The sequence below is a fragment of the Lissotriton vulgaris genome, chromosome 5 (assembly GCF_964263255.1).
Source record: "Lissotriton vulgaris chromosome 5, aLisVul1.2, whole genome shotgun sequence".
In the NCBI taxonomy this organism is placed as follows: Eukaryota; Metazoa; Chordata; class Amphibia; order Caudata; family Salamandridae; genus Lissotriton; species Lissotriton vulgaris.
In genome coordinates, this window is record NC_141693.1 from 1,507,233,803 (window position 1) to 1,507,251,843 (window position 18,041).

General features: G+C 48.3%; 1 protein-coding gene across 2 annotated transcripts in view; it reads right to left on the bottom strand.

Annotated features, from left to right (window-relative positions):
* Window positions 1–17,075, bottom strand: part of FOXP4 (forkhead box P4) — a 305,849-nt gene extending 288,774 nt beyond the window's left edge. The window contains exon 1 of one of the 2 annotated variants that reach the window (XM_086923539.1): window positions 16,936–17,075. The gene's annotated coding sequence lies outside the window, so the exon portion shown is untranslated. Of the gene's footprint in view, window positions 1–14,893; window positions 14,916–16,935 lie in introns of those variants that run through there. The other variant, XM_086923540.1, reaches the window with a different exon arrangement.
* Between the last annotated feature and the right edge of the window lie 966 nt (window positions 17,076–18,041).

Below are 18,041 nucleotides of genomic sequence, written 5' to 3' on the forward strand. Positions count from 1 at the left end.
GTCAAAGTAACAAAGGGGTTAAAGGAGAGAGAAACGGAGCTAGAAGTGTGAGTGAGTGCAGCGAAAAAGGGGGAGGAGCTAGAAAAAGAAGGATCATGTGTTCAAGCTAAAAGTGCGAAAAAGAAATGCCCAGAGACCATCAAAGAGAACCCCATCCAACCTAGCGCCTCACCTTTGAGCAGCATGCACAACTTGAACACCCTGTGGCAGAGCACCTTGCCGCATGAGTCTAGCAGCGCTATTGGCACAACTTGTCTTTCCACCTGGTATCTCATCTCACTGGGTCCGGCTCTCCGTTTCGCTCTCTGGTTCTCTGGAATTCCCAAGCTTCTGTACCCCGGTCAACTATTCTTCCCCACAAAGCTCTTTCCGTGCCGGTCAACTATTCTTCTCCACAAAGCTCTTTCCGTGCACTCTCCTCTTCTGGAATGTCCAAGCCTCATCTGGAGTAGCACAAACTGGTTTTGATTCAGACACACCTACCAGGCGCAGACACTATGCAGGGGCAGCATGGTGGACTGTCCTTCCGACACCCCGAAAACTGCTAATACTTGGCCTATTTTGTTCCCTTGGCCTTTACCTTATACTTGGCCCCTTGAAGCCCTACTCTCATCGTCGCCTCTCCCTAGACTCTGTCTCACCTTATATCCCCTACGGCTTAAAAAATGCCCCTCAGGTAATACTGCGACATTTGCACCATTAGAGGATGCATCTGAGGCAGAAAGCTTAAGCCCTGCTGTCTTATGCCCCTATCGTGACTGTACTGGTTTCATACACATTCTGTCCAATCATATACTGTAGTGAAGAGAACCAACGTGGGTGGAGCCAAAACCCTTCTCCTAGCAGTGGCTCATAAAGCTCTTTTTCAGGTGATGACATTAGGCCTGGCGACACTCGCGCTGTCACGTCACATCCAAAAATCTTCTGGGCCATTGATGGTTGATACAATTGTTAAAAGTGAGTATTGAGGCATGCGGCATTTACATACAAACTCTCTGAAACAGAATTTGCAATCCCGATATCTGATCTACTCTGTTTAGAGTGCATGTCTGACCTGTCCGAGTGATACTGCTTAATAACCTTGGAGAAAGCCTAACTTGCAGAAACATGGTAGCAGGTAAGAGGCCTTCTGGGCTGGCAGAAACAATATGGTGTCAAGCAGTCGAATTCCAGATTGGTATGTATAATATGGCAGCAAGTAGATCTCGTCACAGATTTCTAAACATTTTTTTTGTTAAATCAAATTGAAGAGGTTAGGGGAACGAGTGAGGGTAAGCCTTGCCAAATAAAATGAGATTATCCTACAAGACCAAATGGCCAGCTGTTAAAGTGCAATAAAATGTAACCAGGTGGATTTATTTTTTAGGTCGAGCCTTCGCAGCCCAGCACTGCTCTGCAAAGCATGCTGTATTCAGGTATGAACTTACTAGCAGTGATCACCTCAGTGCATCAGGCAGGGTTTCCAGCAGTAATGTAAAAAATGTCAATTCCAAATCCCTCTACAATGTCCCTGGCACAAAAGTTATATTATTATTAAGTCTACCCAATCACACATGATTTATCACTCAAATAGGAGCTTTAAATATATTTTGGAAATTGAGCCATTTTTCTCCAAATGTGAGTTTGAGTCCTGAAAATACACACATGGAACACACACTCTCAATGTTATTATGCATATATTAATTCAGTTAAGTAAACGCTTCTAATTTAGTAGGCTGGGCTGAAGAGAGGAGAGCTACTTGCAGGTAGGTGGAGAATTACCAGTAGCTCACAAGCTACTTGTTGAAAAAGCCTGCACTATAGTTGAATATGTTCCTTGAAAAACTTCAGTGCAATGGTAGTTAAGTTTGTAATTCAGGACTGCTGAAATTCTGCATGTATGGTAACCAGAGCACCTACAACTTCACCCCATTGCACTTGTAATCCTTGCAAAACATCAGAGACTCACATACTCGTGGACGTTAATGTATACAGGTAACACAGGACACCACCTCATGTGCAGTACATGCAGGCTGTGCTATGTGCATAGTCAGAGTGTAGAGTCTCAAACTGCTCTGCAGCCATACATGCAGACCCCTTCTATACCATCATCATATGCCTTCTCACCACTGCGGGGATTAGGGTTTCTTTGATGGCCTGATAATATTTTTGATGATAATCATAATAGCCCTTCAAATGAAGTCTTTTAGGCAAATGTTCACCTTTCAGTTACTGTAGGTTAGTATGCAACCTAAGTAGTAAACCATAACTTATAAAAGCGTACTCTGGTACATGACATTTGTTGTGATGAACAATCACTAAGTAAGCCATCTATAGGGTTTGTGTATGATACAGTCAAGGCTCATTTGGACTGTGTGCATTGCATAGGTATATAGTCCACACACAGCATAGGAATATGCGCAGATCCAAAATGGCAGCTGCTGCAAAAATGATCAACAAACTTCAACCAATCAGATTGCGAGTTCAGATCGGTGACGCCAGACAGCTGACCCCATTCTAAACTTTATTTTAGCATTTTTAGAGGATGCCTCAAAATGCATTAACTGTATCTATGCCATTCCGAAGATGGCAGGACAGGTGTGAGAAAATGTGCATTTTCATTGATACCCTCGGATGATGTATATGCAGTTTGTCAGTGACCTCAAAAATAACTTGGTCAATGTCCTCTAAATATAGGCCTCACAATAAATCACTTATAAAGTAGGTGTTGTGAAGGAAAGAGAAAACAATATTTAAACGTTTGAGAAAAATGCACCACCGTGGCTGCACAACTCAATGCAAGGTGTTTAAAGCAAATAGCAAAAAAGTATTTTAGACAAATTGTTGCAAAAAGGTTCTCAGAGTTTTCTGATAAACAGTTGAATACTTTTGAACCAGATTTGTTATCCACTGACACTTTAACGCTCAAGTAGGCCTTACAATAAAAAAATGTTTAAAATAAGAACTATGAAACGGATGCCTGGTCAAGAGCATTAAACTTGCATTTTAAAGGTTTTCCTTTTTTCACGTCAAAAAGGAACACACACTAACAACTGTCATAAACATTTGTTTCCCAAGCACAATATTACTTTTGACCCTGAACAGTATTTGTATGTAAGTTTTAAAGTAGAAAAAAAATCCAACATCTGTAAACAGAACTGTCTATGTAACTGTTTCAAGTAAAATAATTTAGGTACATTAAGGTCTGTTTTAAGCTACCAAGACAATGCCACTGTGTAGAATAGCTAATAACAGCAGTTATTAACGTACACCATTCACATACCGCACACTATGACCTCAGAAGTTTTCATTTAAGACGTGGTCACAAGACTCAGTGGTTAAAATTTACTAACCTCAAAATTATGAAAGAATGAGTTAGCCCTGCACCCAGAGAAAGACTAACACTTAGTGCACCTTCGCCCCAACCCTCAGCTTCGAACTTCGAGGTTGCACACAAGGTAGGTGACTCAAAGCTTTGATTACAGTGCGCCAAGCTTGCTATACACATTAGCTAGTTCACACATATTTCTATGGAATCGTGTTTACTTATGATAAAATGGAACAGTAATTTATACCCTCTTTCCTAACATTGCATATGGTGATGAATCCAGTGTAAAAATGTTGCATGTTTCGCGTTAGAAATTGTTCTCGTTTATTTTTTTCATGCCCATAGCATTTCCTCAGGCGCTCACTGAATAGGTCAGGCAGGTACTCTGTTATTATAACACAAGTTTTACAAACACAAAATCTTTGTGTACTGTTAACCTACTAATTTAAAAAGGTGAGCAGCCTCAAAGCCCATCAGTTGCAGTCAGACTGCTTCAAAGGATAAGACTAAGAAATGGTTACGTTTCACACAGATTTGCCAATGTTTCCAGATATCAGAAATCCCATAAATCTACACTTTATTATAACGGTGTGGTCACCAATAAGAAAATATACATGCAATGAAATGTCAAAGGGTGCATGCAGCTTGATGTGTGAAACCGTCTTCTAAGCGCTTGTTTGCACAGTCACTCAAACCCTGGCGTCAATTCCAGTTAACAGTTACAGAGAGTCTGTATTGGAGCCCTTTTTGGGACGGGGCAGTAGGACACTGGGTGATATAAGTGCAGAAAACAATGCAAGTAAAATGTTACTGTTTAGATTTTTTTTAATATACATGCTGAAACTATTAGACACCAATAACAAACAGATTTCATAATAAAACTAGAATCAACAGAATATTGCACTCTAGTAGACATTCAAAACCAACAAGGGTCCATTAAAACCATTTGTAACTGTCCTACTGAAAATTCTATGGAAACCCTTCTGCCGCATCACCTTCCAAAAGAGGCTGTATGTAGTCCGGTAGCCTTCAAAACAGAACACTTTATGTAGCCATGGGTGAAAAAAGTGGCCCCGTTACAAATTTGTTCCAGAGTTAGGGCACTTTTCCTTAACTTATGAGACGCCGTTTTAATCAGTTCGACTTTTCACACATTGTAAAAAAGTTACAATTTTTATGGATATACAATTTTTCCCGTGGAAAATGGTAAAGGAATGCCTCCAAACTGCATTCATTTTAGAATATCAAAAGAAGGAGGCGGCAATTAATACATAATTAAAATGTCGGCTACATCTAGTAGGATTGCAAACCACAAAGCTAAGAGGAAATGTGATTTAATTGCAATTGTTCTGCTTTTGAGGGTTGGCCATTCCGTAAGAAAGTACCGGTAAACTACCTAACAATTTTAACACACACACATTCATGTTTTCAAGCATTTTGGGTAGATGGCATCATAGGATGAAAGCAAAGACTGACTCCACTACTGCTGCTCAGGAGGATACTGTTGTAAATAATATAGACACATGTATTTGGTCATGCAATTCTATATTGTGCGAACATGGCAGGGGCGCGACAGACCGCTTTTCAAACAGGTAAAGTTACACAATGAATGAAATGTCACTGAAGTGGCCATATATTGAAAACATTTTTTTTTTAAATGACAGTGGGTAAAACTGACCTTTAAGCGCAACATATTAGGAGAAACAGCCTGCGGAAGCTGCCTCGGGGCAGAGCACGTGCACGCCGTGCATTCTAAGGGACGTAGAGCACCCTGCCGCGCGCACAACGTACGGGTCACGGCACACAGTACAGTCTGGTGCCTGGCCGCCGCTGCAGGTGGATGAATGCCTAGCTCCAGAGGTTAGCCCTCAGGAGGGGTCTCAAGAGCAGGTGTCCAGGCTTCGACCTTAGTTATGGTGGAGTCCCAGGTGATCCAGACCTAGTGGACCCCCGGGCCGGGCCTGCTGCCTCCTGGTCTCGAGAAGGTTCAGTCCGGCTGCAGCACTATTAGTTTTAAGCTGAGGGAATCGCACCGTTTTCTTAAAATGAAATACATTTCAAGTACATTCATCACTTAGCAAGTCGGAGTGACTCAGAAGTTTAAACCTCCCCTTAATAAACCAAGGACAGTCTAACAGTAAGCGTATTATTTGGCATGCAGTGGACAGTAAAGTGTGTTAAGGCAATGTGTACCTGTGACTCGCATTGAGCAAACCCACATACAATGCAACGGAGTGATGTCCAAGGAGATTTACAGCCGATAATAGTGAACAATGTAAAATTAATTCCCTTTTTTGTGAGTGACATTTCTACTTCTGGAAATTGAAATAAGCAATCCCCTCCAAAAACAACCAGTACGTAAAACACTGTTTTTTTCTTTTCTTCAAATAGACGTTCTATAGACAGCGTAGAGCAGCGTACTGCACGGGGAACCTACTGCAATTCGTAAAAAAATAAAAACGCAAAGCAGAATTACCTTACAACTTTATAAATTGATAACACTGGCCAAGATTTTTAAAGAAGTTGAAAAAATGTAAATAATTTTCCGGCTCTAATATAGATGCCACACAACATGCAAGTACTGCCAGGCAGAGTTCCCCCTTTCCTTCCTTTTAAAAATAATTTCTTCTTTGTAAATTCGCAACAAGTGAAACTGAATATAAGGAAATGTCATACAACTCTAAGAAGCGAAACAGAAGCAAATGAAATTGTCGTGTCTGTACACATCAATGAACAGATCACTTGTCATCAAAATTGTTCGAGTTAGTTTATTATACCCCCCCCCCCCCTCCTCCCGAAGTGGTTTACGTCACAACTGGATTTTGTATTGCTGCATAATCCCAGCCAGCGAACCTACGAAAACAGTCCTTTAACAGCCAACGCCGACTGACCCAAGTCTGTGCTATGCAACCCTTTCACTGCCATGAAAGCTGCTGCTCTTCAACAAGCCATGTACTTTTCAGGTTGGGCTGTACATAACCATACCAGCCACTCAAAATGGGCATCTGTCCTACCTGCTTAGTATATGAGATCAAGTGATGTATTAGCTGAGCTTAGGTCTGCAAATAACCAAAGCATGTAGCACCCTTGGGGCAGCCTGCCTGGATGCAGGCTGTGTATTGTCTCGGGAAAGGTCTATAAATGACAAAAGTATTCATCTCAAGAGCTGTAGCGTTTGACACTCTAAAGTGCCCAGCACGGTCGTATATTAGCTCAGGGAAGGTCTATAAATAACCCAAAATATAGCCTTATTTTAATTTACGGTTCTGTTATACTGCTTATATGGCCCGGCTGTGGTTCCAGTGCACTTCAAGGATGTTAAGGTTCATGTGTCAAATCGAGGGGCCCTACGGAAACGGTGGTCCTCTAGCAGCCTGCAGTAGGCAGAAAGTCCCAGGCGGCCTTCAGTTCGAAGGGGGCTGCTCCTGGAAGCATTTTATGTAGCCGGTTCCGGGTGAGTAACGGGGTAACCCGGTGCGCTCCCCGGAGCAGAGGCTCTTGTAGCGAGGGGATACCCCAACCGGGATCAAGTGCAGAACAGTCGGGACCGCTGCAAGGTGGTCTGGCCACCCATGACTAAGGATGATCAGGGCATCGCTAGCACCCTTTGCGTTTACCGAATGCAAGCCACGCATAGGTGACGATGCAGATCTATACGTACAATGATACTGCTACGAGGACCAGGGCAATATGGGGATTGGGGGAGGGGCAATGACGTTAAGTAAGAGGATACCCCGCCTATTCCTTCCCGCGCTAGAAACCGCAGGTGGCACAAGGCACGTGGTGACCAGATAGGCCCCACTTACCAACTGAGGCCTTAGCCAAACGCCACCCTGAAGTTATATGCACGTTATGCTGACGAGCTGGAGGGTAAGTGGCGTGGGTGATTGACAGCTGAATAAAAGGATGGGGTTTGGCGTGGGTGGGTTAGTCCTAGGAGCAGGATCATACAGCCCTGACTAGAGACAAGTGGGGTGCAGGTAGGTGGCGGCAGAAAGATGGCATTCTTTAAGCACTTAGGGTGGTGCAAACATCCTGGGATGTGCCGACCGAAGCCCTGTAATGCCGATGGCGCACCTGTAACTTAATCAAGCCTACCACCACCCTAACAACTGCACATGTATACGGCTATTATGCCCAGTTACAGATGTTCACCCTCCCAGGCTTGGGCTGTACTCCAGCATCACAACGAAAGCTGAAAGCTACACCCCTTCTCCCCTAAAAATACCTGGGATTAGACCCTGTGTTGTCCCTGGTTGGGTTTATAAATAACGAAATCATTTACCAGCCCGGTTTTACCTACGTTAGGCCCAGCCACAGTGAGTACAATATGCTGAACTAGGTCGGTAATTAAACAAAGCTTTTGTCATCCTCAAAGCTACACGATTACTGTGCTGTGAGGCCGGGAGTTGGGCACGCCTGATCTCAGCTAGGCGTGTAAGTAAGCAAAACATTCATCCTCGGAAGCTGGACATCTCTCCTCGCAATAAATGGGCAAAGGTGCTATATTATCTCGGGATACGCCTGTAAGTAACCAAAGCACTCGTAAAATAAAGGCTTGCACTCCTCCGCGTATAGCATCTTCGGCAAAGTATTCACTCTAGGGGGCGCCTGAAACCCTGGACAGGCCCGGGTGTGTGTCAGCCTCTCCCACACAAGCCCACGGCGCCCTGTGCAGCTGCCCACTCTCCCGGCAGGTGGCAGCAAGAGCTGAACCTGAGCCGCAGAGGGACTGGCAGCACACAAACACTGAGCATCCATCTAGAAGGGTATCCTCTCCAGGAATTTTTTTCAACTAGCATATAAAAACATCTTTTGGTGAGGTAGAACAACTGCAGAAAAGTGACATGGCCTTTCCTTACCTCCCTGGAACATTCCACTAGTTCTAAACACATACTGGGTTTCAAAGCAGGGTGGCAAAGAGGGACAGGATCACCCTGGAACCCTTTCAGGCAACGAATCTCCCTTCGGGTTGTTTAGAGGTCACCTGGACCCAGTCGATAAGTCCTTTATAAGGGCCGGTGTGGGACATCTCCTGGATGTCTGTTTAACATCACTAAGAGGTCTGGGTGCGACGGACGTCATGGCAGATTTTACTCAAGTTCAAAGCGAGGTCGGTGAAGATGCCCGAAAACCTAGTTGAACCCTGGTCCCGGGCTGACCTCTGCTTCCAGGTCTGCCTCCTCTAACCAGTGAGCCACACTTCTCCACAGTCCAGATGAACTCAAAAGAGGCGTACCCCTCAGTCTGGAACATAGAAGGGACAGGCAGGGTAATTCTAGGAACTTAGAAACGCAAAGACCACAGAGTTTAGGCGTCGAACGGGTGGAGAACCCTGAATGCACCGGCAGGAGACTAACACGCTGGGAGCCTTGCGCGAGCGGAAGGAAACTACAGGAACACACGGAAACCTCAGGTGCGAGCAGAGAATACGGGGATCCTCTGTCAGGAGGGCTGAGAACACGAGCGGCCACAGCAGCAGAACTCGCAAGAGAACCGAGGGCCCAGTAAAGGATTCCATTGGGAGATCCACACGCAGGCGGCGGCACCAGCGGCTCGTCCTCAAGAGCCCAGATCTAGCACTGAGGCAGAAGGGGAGTTAGGGACCCGGAACACAGGCTGCCCCGGAGGAGTCCAACGAGGGAGCCTCGATCCGAAGAGGCCTCTCTTTATCTGACTGTCAGGAGCCTTTCCCTGCCCGGGGCAGCCCCTGCTGCCCCGGCTTCCCTTCATGTGTAATGTGTGTGTCTACCCCCCCCCCCCCCTTTCCCCCCTCACACACAAAACCCGGAGACACTCGCACTTGCCCACACCTGGCATCCTGCCCCCAGGCAGAGCAGGCCAGCCCTGCCAGGTCACATTTCTTCACAACAAACTTATTCAAAACATACAAACGTTGTTTTTTAGGTGGAACAACAAAGGCCTGATTGTTGTGAAGGACGAAGTGAAGAGTGAAGAATTTCTCTCCCTCCCCCCACCCCAAACAAACCCTTCTGGGCCCTGGGGGGACGTCATCGACACAGGGCAGGCACAGGCCTACAGCACAGGCGCATACCGGGCAGGTACTGTCAGGCTCTAGGTACACATACTATATATAGTACAGCGCTAGGGTCGTCTGCAAAGCCGCCAAGGTGTGCGTGGGACAGTACCAGCGCCTTCACCAGGGCGGCGCGCTGTCAGGAGGACGGTACTGACGCCTGCAGCGGAAGCTCGGCGCTGTCAGGACTTTACAGACACCCGATCCTCAGCGGGGGGACAGTACTCCTGTACTGACGCCGACAGCAGAGCCCTGGCGGTGACAGGAGGACAGTCCGTACTGACGCCCACAACAGAGCCTTGGTGCTTGTGAAAGGGCGCTGGCATTCTCTTGGCACAAAAAGTACACATACTCTTTCGAGCTGGCCCGTGTGACACTCCAGGTCCAGCACTGTGACTGCTAAACACAACAGCACTGGCAGCTTTCAGCCAGACCACAAAAGTGGTTACAGGCAATTCCGCCACATGGGGTTAACCACCCCCGTTAGCTTTCATTTTCCCACTCAAGGCTACAAGGGAGGTGATATACATTCCCGTCAAAAAGTAACCTGAAAAGGCGAGCTCTCCATAAAGACACCTCTGCACCCCCTAATTTGAACGAAAGTGAGATGAAATGCCCATGTGCCCTCATAAAGGCTCTTATCTCCCTTCAGCACAAAAAAAGAGGCGCCTCACCCCCCTCCCGTAAAAACAATCCCCACACGGGTCCTTTTGAGTCTGAAATGACAAAAGCCGGCCCTTCACTGGCTATAATGGCAGAGTCAGATGTGAGGGCACGGTGGGGCTCCCGACCATGTGTGTACGCGCGGGCCCGAGCGAGCAAGCTTCAGCCCTCTGGGCACAAACACCCGCGTGGATGGGAGGCGGCGGGCTTCAGATGCCAGGGCACAGGGGAGAGAAACTGCGTGCCACCGCAGGGCTTGCGGAGAGCCACGGTGGGGACTCTCGGGTCTAAGAGGTTTCGGAAGAGGGCACACAGCGAGTGGCTTCAGATGACATTATACAGGGCAAGAAGCCCATTCTCGGATTCCAGGGCACACCTAGCCAGGGAGCTTACCCGCGAAGGACACGGAGAACTAGGGCCAGGTTTCAGGTATCGGAGGGGAGTAGTAGTAGTGATGAAGAAACATCGCAGGGTTCACCTAGTCAAGAGGGGTTCACTGCTCAGTGCCACAGAAAGCCCTGAACACATCTCGCGACGCGTCCATTAGGGTGCTTTACCCAGCGCACCTTGGCATCTGCCCCACACAGTTAGCTAGCACGGCACCCCAAATTGCGGCAGAGCTCGCCCACACACGTTACAGCGGGCATCTGGAACTCCGAAGAAAAAAAAACACGAGTTCATGCTTTGGGCTAAGGCTCCCCGCCACTGCCGGGGTAATCCGGACTGCCTGGAAAACACAAAACAAACTCAACATCGACAATAACTACTTCTAATGCTCTGAGCGCCGCCCTGCTTTCGAATTCTAAAGAAAAAAAAAGAACCGCGGAGCATCGGTAAACCAAGTTTAGGTGGATTCAGAAATAACCGCATTCCTAAATATTGCATTAGCCAGAAACCTCTGTCGTAGTAGGAGATGTGAAAGTGCCCAGTGTGGGGACATCCAAGAGCTTATATCTTGGGGACAAATCTCACCACTTCCAAAGGCAACAATTTGCGGGTTTTCGGTATTTCAAATACCGAATTGTCATTTTTCAATTGCAATAATTCGACCAGGGTATAAAAAAAACAGCAGACTCGATCCGATTAAAATAAAAATAAAACTACAAAACTTTGGGCGCGTGCCTTTTCTGCCTTACACTTGAAAAGTGAAAATGTTGCTGTAGACATCGATATTTCTAATGTCGTGTGTGGTGCGGTGCCCTAATTAGATCACTTTATTCCAGATGCAAGCTACCACGTTAAAATAACTGCCTATAACGAAATGCTAATATAGATAATACACACAGACGCCACCTTTAAGAATTCTGCCACTAAAACGGGTGAAAGGCGTATGCAGCATATTTTGCTGAGAGTTGTTTTCGGGGAGTCACAGTGGCGGGTTGCACCGCACTAGCCTCAGACGTGCGCTCGGCGGTTTCCGGGACACTGGTTCCCATCTGAGCCGAGGTCGGGAGGCTTCCGGTCCTGGGAGTTAGTGACACATAACCCTTCTCCCTGGCCTCAAGAGAAAAGATGGCCCTTTAAACAGTTCGCAAAATGTGGCCGGAGAGATACCGGACCTCAGAATACCACTAGGGATAATTCACACCCCATAACTCCTAGAAGACGCAAACTAGAAAGCGCTATAAACAGTGACCAGATATCCAACGCATCAAACGTGTGCAGGTAATGAGGTCCCGTGATACTGCACAGAGCCAGGCAAGGAAATGCCTGATCACTTCTTTAACCGGAGAGCTGGAGCTCAGTGGGTTAAACCACCTGCTCCATACTTCTATCTTTGTGAACCTTGCAGCTACAAGTTTCAATACGACAGTAGCAGGTGCCTTGCCCCCGCGAGCTGAGATTGCCACTGTAACCTGCAGGTCACACATCTGAACCTAAGGTATGTCACCAGACCAACGCACTTCCGCCAAACTCAGGCAGATCACAGATTCGTATCCCAGTCATAGAGCTCGACACTTTTATGCATCTACTATTGTTTACACTGCGGGTCATGACTGGAGACTCCCATTCATCCATTCATTGTGCCAGCTAACTATAACACCTCAATCAAAGAGCCAAGAAGCAATGCGCATACCCGGTGTGCGATAAATAAACTAACAATTCCACAAAAAACACACACCACCTTACTGCGCCCTATTCGATCAGACACAACAGGGAAAAATAATTGACTGCAGAACTGACCACATTCCCACAAGAAACTGTTCCACGTGGAACAACCCTTTTAACTCGAAAACATCTCCGTTCCTTCAACAGAAACGAGAGCGAGAAAGGATTTGCTAAAGTGTGCTAAGGGCGTCGCGACATTCCCGAAGGCTGTGGGGCGGGTGTATTTATATCAGGGGGCAAGAGAGAAATGAGGCCGAGCGGTACCCTAGAGGTGTGAGTAAAGAAAGAGCGGGGGCCACAGGTATCAGACGGGGTACGTGGAGGAGCAGGCACGAAAGGGTATGTGACAAACGGGCAGGTAACAAAGAGCACGAGACGGAAGGGGCAGATTTTAAAAGGGGTGCCGAGCCGGAGAATGAACGACCTGAGGCACGAGATGGCAGCGAGTGTAAGTGGTTGGAAGTGGCAAATACAAAGGGTGAAAGGCTGGAAGAGACGGTGGGCAAAGAGCAGATGTCAGGACGTCGAAGAGGTTTGGAGTGGGACCCAAAGTCCGAGCAGACACTGCGGGGCACGGGATGGAAGCGGCGAGTGTTCCTTCTTTAAAGTTCTGGAAATGCCCTCAGTGATAAAAGTAGTTGGGTTGGACTAGAAGAAACGTACAAAGCAAAACAAATGCAACAATACTTGTTAGACAAATTATTACACCAAGTAACAGCAAAAAAGATACAGAAATTACAAAAAGATGAAAAAACCTATCCAGCCCAGGCGAGTTTGTCACGGTCGTAGAGAACTCGCTTGTAGTTTTACAGTTTCCGAAGTTTGGGGGTTGAAGTCCGGGCAGCGGTGAGGGTTAGGGCACGCCAAGGGTGGATGAGATATCCAGGGCGGACTGCACCCCCCAGACTCCAGCAGTGACCGCGCCAAGGCCTGGACTGTCAGACTACACGAACCAGCAGGCTGGGCTGAAGATCCGCGGATCTCAGCCTGGCTTGAGCACATAGCGCCATATGCCCCGCGGAGGTGCCTAGATATGCGGAGGTGGCATTTATTTTTATTTTTGCAGTTTTCTGGCAGCCAGAGCGGCTGAGGAGAGCGCGAACCAGCAGTGCCACAAACGGTTTAAGAAAGAGCAGCAGCTTTACAACACATCAGTGCATCCGACATGGCAGAAGCAAGGGATAGTGACATGAAGCTGGGTAGACATAATCAGTATGAGGCAGGGGGGGGGGGGGGGGGGGGTAAAAGAAGTCGGGTCGATACAGAAGAGAAAAAAAAGTTGTCCATATGCAGAGAGTTGTAAGCTTGGGGAGAAATCGGGAAGCTGGAGGAGAGGAGGCGGGAACCCAGGCCTGAGGTAGAAGAGGGTCATACGACGACAGGTGGACACCGGGCCTGTGCCACAGGACGTAGTTATAGGGGGCTTTTGGCAGACATCAAATGGCTTTTGTGCCATGTCCTTTCGATATTGCGTTTAAAGAACCAGTTCAAAAGTTTGACACTCTGCAGCAAGGAGAACGCGTTTTGGACATGGATAGGATCTGTCCAAAGGGACCTGTCTGCCCTAACTGTGTGTTTGACACAGACACATTAACACACAGATCTTTCTTAGGACAGCGCACGCCAAAGGCACTAGTGTGTCCCGAGAGGTTGTGTACAACACCTTCAGGGTACAGTTTAATATAGCGATACAACGTATCTCAGTGGATTCATGTCATAGGCAGGGCACATCTCTAGAAGATATGGGAGCACTACAAAAGACTGCACTGTTACTGTACAGTGCTTTTCAAAAAACGAGAACACAGACCCTCTAACTGAGACCAGGGGTCTCTGGTTCCCTTCAACACCTTGTGTGTGTATGATATATATAGTATTTGACAAACGCAATAACGGAGGACGCTTACATGGACTAGGACACGTATGATGACCCCAAAATCATGTACCAGCATAAATAAAATGTTTTTAACACAGTTATGAGATTTTCCAAGTGTAATATAAACAAGTATCCCTCGAAGGATGTGGTGCGTGCCGAAAGCTCAGACATGACTAAATATAGTTTACCACAAATGTGTGAGTCCACACAACAACGAACGCAGTAACTACGACACAATCAACACATATCTCTGCCATGGAGCAGGCCACAGGGCGGAAGGACCTGCTGGCTCCAGTATTAGATCTCTTTGCACTCACCACCATCAGCAGAGAGGCCTCTTCCGAGGACCAGGACAGGCCTGCAGAGGATCGAAGGGAGGACACAGGATATGACACAGTTGCGGTGCAGAACTCTCCACGCGCCAGTGGACAAAGCACACTTCTAGGCAATTACCGACCCACGAAGCTGCCTCTGACACCCCCAAATCCAACCCTGGACGGGCCGAACCCAATCCGTTGAAAGCACGGGAGAGGAGAGGATCGTGGGCGCTTCCTTCGGCTCCATGACCCCCGAGAGCAGCACGTGCTCTTTTAAAAAGAATTGGATCTATTTTGACACTCACTGCCCACTGCTTTACAAAGTTCATCGTCGCCAGGCGATTGGAAGAGGAGAGGTGAACTTTTCCAAAAGGCACATTTTTCGAACTGTGAAATAGAACGAAGAAGACGCTTTCTTTCCTGTGGTAGGCTGGAAGCAATCTCCACACACTGAAATGTAATGTATTCGTTGTATTCTTCCTGCACACGACACTTTCAGAAAGGAAGACGAGGCCTGCGCAGAATGCGAAGATGTAGAAAAAATATCTCCAGGCACCAGAATGTATTAAGACAGTGGGAAAACTTACCAAGGTAGAGGGGATTTGAGGGACAGACATGGCTCTCCGATCCAGTACAAAGAATTACAAATACAACTAATTCGGTGAACAATGGCAGTGGGAATATAGGCGAGTGTCGCCTGTCCTACCCTGTATTACAACCGTCCCTCCCCCGCCATATCGGGGTGGGAGGGGTGTGGAATGTCACCTGCCAACCACATATTTGTTCAGAAAGGAAAACGTGATTGTGCGCTCCTCGGTTCGAAGTTCTTGGAGTGTGAAGGTTTTGTTGGCCTGTGGTTAATGTGAAGGGTTTGTGAGGGAGTGATTCCTGATAGGTGAGCTCGGTGCTTATGGCGTTCAGTGTGAGGAGGAGAGTGAAAGGTGTGCTGGTCCCTGAGAGTAAAGGGTTTGTTAGTGAGTAGTTCCTGGAAAGTGAAAGGATGTTAGTCCCTGGGAGTAAAGGGTTTGTTGGCGAGCAGCTCCTGGAGAGTGAAATGTTTGTTTGGGGTAGATGGGGTTAGTTCCTGGGCGGGCAGGGGTTTAAGGGTCAGTCCACATACAAGGAGGGTGAGGTTTAGAGCAGTTTCTGAAATGTTACGCCCTTGTTGGGAATTAGTTATTGTATAAAATGCATGTTGCTGAAGTTCCCTTCCAACTTTGCGACCTCTTACAGTCAGTGTTTTGCAGATGCTCGCACTGGTCGCTCTTGCCCCCTCCATCAACATTCTACTACTAGAAAGAGTGGTTGTGGGAACTTTTTGTGTGTGTGTGTGTGTGTGTGTGAAGGGGTCACTTTCTGGTAGACAGAGATACAGTATCTGATCGGATACTGTCTGGCAGGCACGACCGGGCGCAGTCTCCGTTGAGCGCTCAGACAGATCTCTGCTGTTTTCGATGGGCTGGGGGAGTCACACTGCCCCCCTTTAGCGTCTGAGACTCCCCTGCCCTGTGCGCTGACTGTAGGGGCACCCATTGCCAAAGCACTTTCACCAGAAGTCAAGCACTTTCCAAAACTCTATTCACAAGAGTTCACTCTGAGCCTGGCTCTCCCCTCCCCCACACAAACAAGGAGGAGGGGCTCGAGCTGTGTCTGATGCTCCGGATTCCTCGCTGACCCCTCCCGACCCTTGCTCTGGCTGACCTCGGGCCTCTCCTCGAGTGTCTCTGCCCTGCACCCTCATTGTTTCACCCTACCCATTCACTCTCCCCTGCTTCTCGACAGTCAGTCTTTAGCTGCCACCTCTTAGACGGCGGTCACCCCGGCGCGCTCTCTCTGGGGGTCTGCCCCCTCCACGCACTTGTGGCACACACTGCAGTCTCCAGTATTTCTCTCTGGATCATCTTTATATCCGAAACTCCGGAGTCTTACTTTCTTTTCCCCGGCTTAGATTTTGTTCTGTTACTTTATCACCTGTTGTCTAGCACCCCCAGCCCCTCTATACTCTGCACCCCCACCCAGTCCTGCGGTCTCTCCTGTCACTTTCTCCCCGTGCCCTTCTCCTCGGCTGTCCCCCCGCCGCCCCCCTCACTGGCCCGTCTCACCCCTCCCCGCTCTCTAATCCTCTCTGTGAAGTCGAAGCTCTCGCCTCTGCCTCTTTGTCTGAAGTTCTGCAAGTGAAAAATGTGCCAAGAGTTGCAAGGGTGTCGGGAGGGAGGGCAGCTCTCGCGCCCCCGCTCCATTTTGCAAAAGCATCCATGCCTCGCGGGCCCCCAGCATCCAGCGCAACCTGCCGGGGGCAGCCATCCCAAGTCAAACTGTAAACACAGAAAACCCTTGCCCACCCCCACAGCCTTTCCAGATGTGACAAAAAGTGCTCTGATATAAATGAAAGTGAAAGTCGCCCAGGACACCCCCGAGGAATACAAACAATTGACCCACCCCACACAAACACCTGTTCGGCGCATCAGTAGCGAAAGGGGTCTCTCACTTCAGAGAGCCAGTCTACAGTGCGCCGATTGGAACGGGGGAGGGGGTTACACACGATGGGGCAGACGGGGAAGGCACTGAGGTCGGAGGGTAACAACTGAACGGAGCGACGCGAGTGAGGGAAGATAGTGCATTCACCAACCTGTTGGGAAACTGCGGCTCCTCCGGCTCCTCAGCGCTCTTCCCTGGGGGGCATGAGGGGGTCCCGGATCCGGGGGGCTCGGGGGAGGGGGCTCTGCTCAGATGGAAGCCCCAGCACGTTGCTTACTGCATGCTGCTCACACTTGAGTCTGTGCTGGTGTCCCGGGCTCCTGCAACCCCTCCTCCTCCTCCGCGGCCCCCCTCCCCTCCTTTGTGCACCCTCCGCGCTGCTCTCCGCCCCTTCCTGCCCGCCTCCCTCTCTCCCTGCTGCTCCTCCGTCCCATACAGAGCTGGGCAGACTGGCTTCTGATGGCTGGGGCTGTGAGATGTGAGTGACTGAGGAGGGAGAGGGTGGGAGGCGGGGGAGAGGGAGCGAGGGGAGGAGGGAAATGGAGAGAAAGGAAGAAAGAGAGTTACTTCCAGGCTACCATAATTCATCTAAAGCAGGTGCAGCCGGTTTCCTGCTACTGAGGAAAGAGGCAACTTGCAACAAGTGCTGGACTGACCAAAGCCAGAAAATGCGCACGAAGATGAACCTTCTGAGGAGATCTAGACCAGCGAGGGACCCTTCGAAGGGGATCGGGGGATCGAGAGGAACATTAATATCAGAATATGAGAGGAGCACAACACGTGCTAGACTGCCCCAGAGTCAAACAAAGCGAGAGAGGAGTCGGACAGAGACAACCAGGGAAGAGAGAGAATGAGTGGAGATACCATCGTAGAAACAAAAGCGGCGGAGAGAGACAGTAATGGCAGAGGAGTGAGAGCTAACGAGAAAGGATGAGAGGATAGGTCGGCTTGGCAAAGAAAGACAGTGGGGGGGAGGGCCCCGAGAGATACTTCCAAATAAGAGACGTGTCTAATACAAAGAAAACACTTAAGGGGAGATATTTGAGACCCCAGAGACCCTCAAAGTAGAGAGACAATAATATGAGAGACAGTAGCTTTTAACAAGCACTGGTACGCCCGAGAGTAGGGCAAGGGGTCGAACAGAGAAGAAAGGGAACAGAGAGGGACTGTATCATCAGAGTAGATGTATAACTAAGATATTCCTACTGTCAAAGGATAGAGAAACCATAGAAAGGTAACCCGGTGGAGAACATCGGA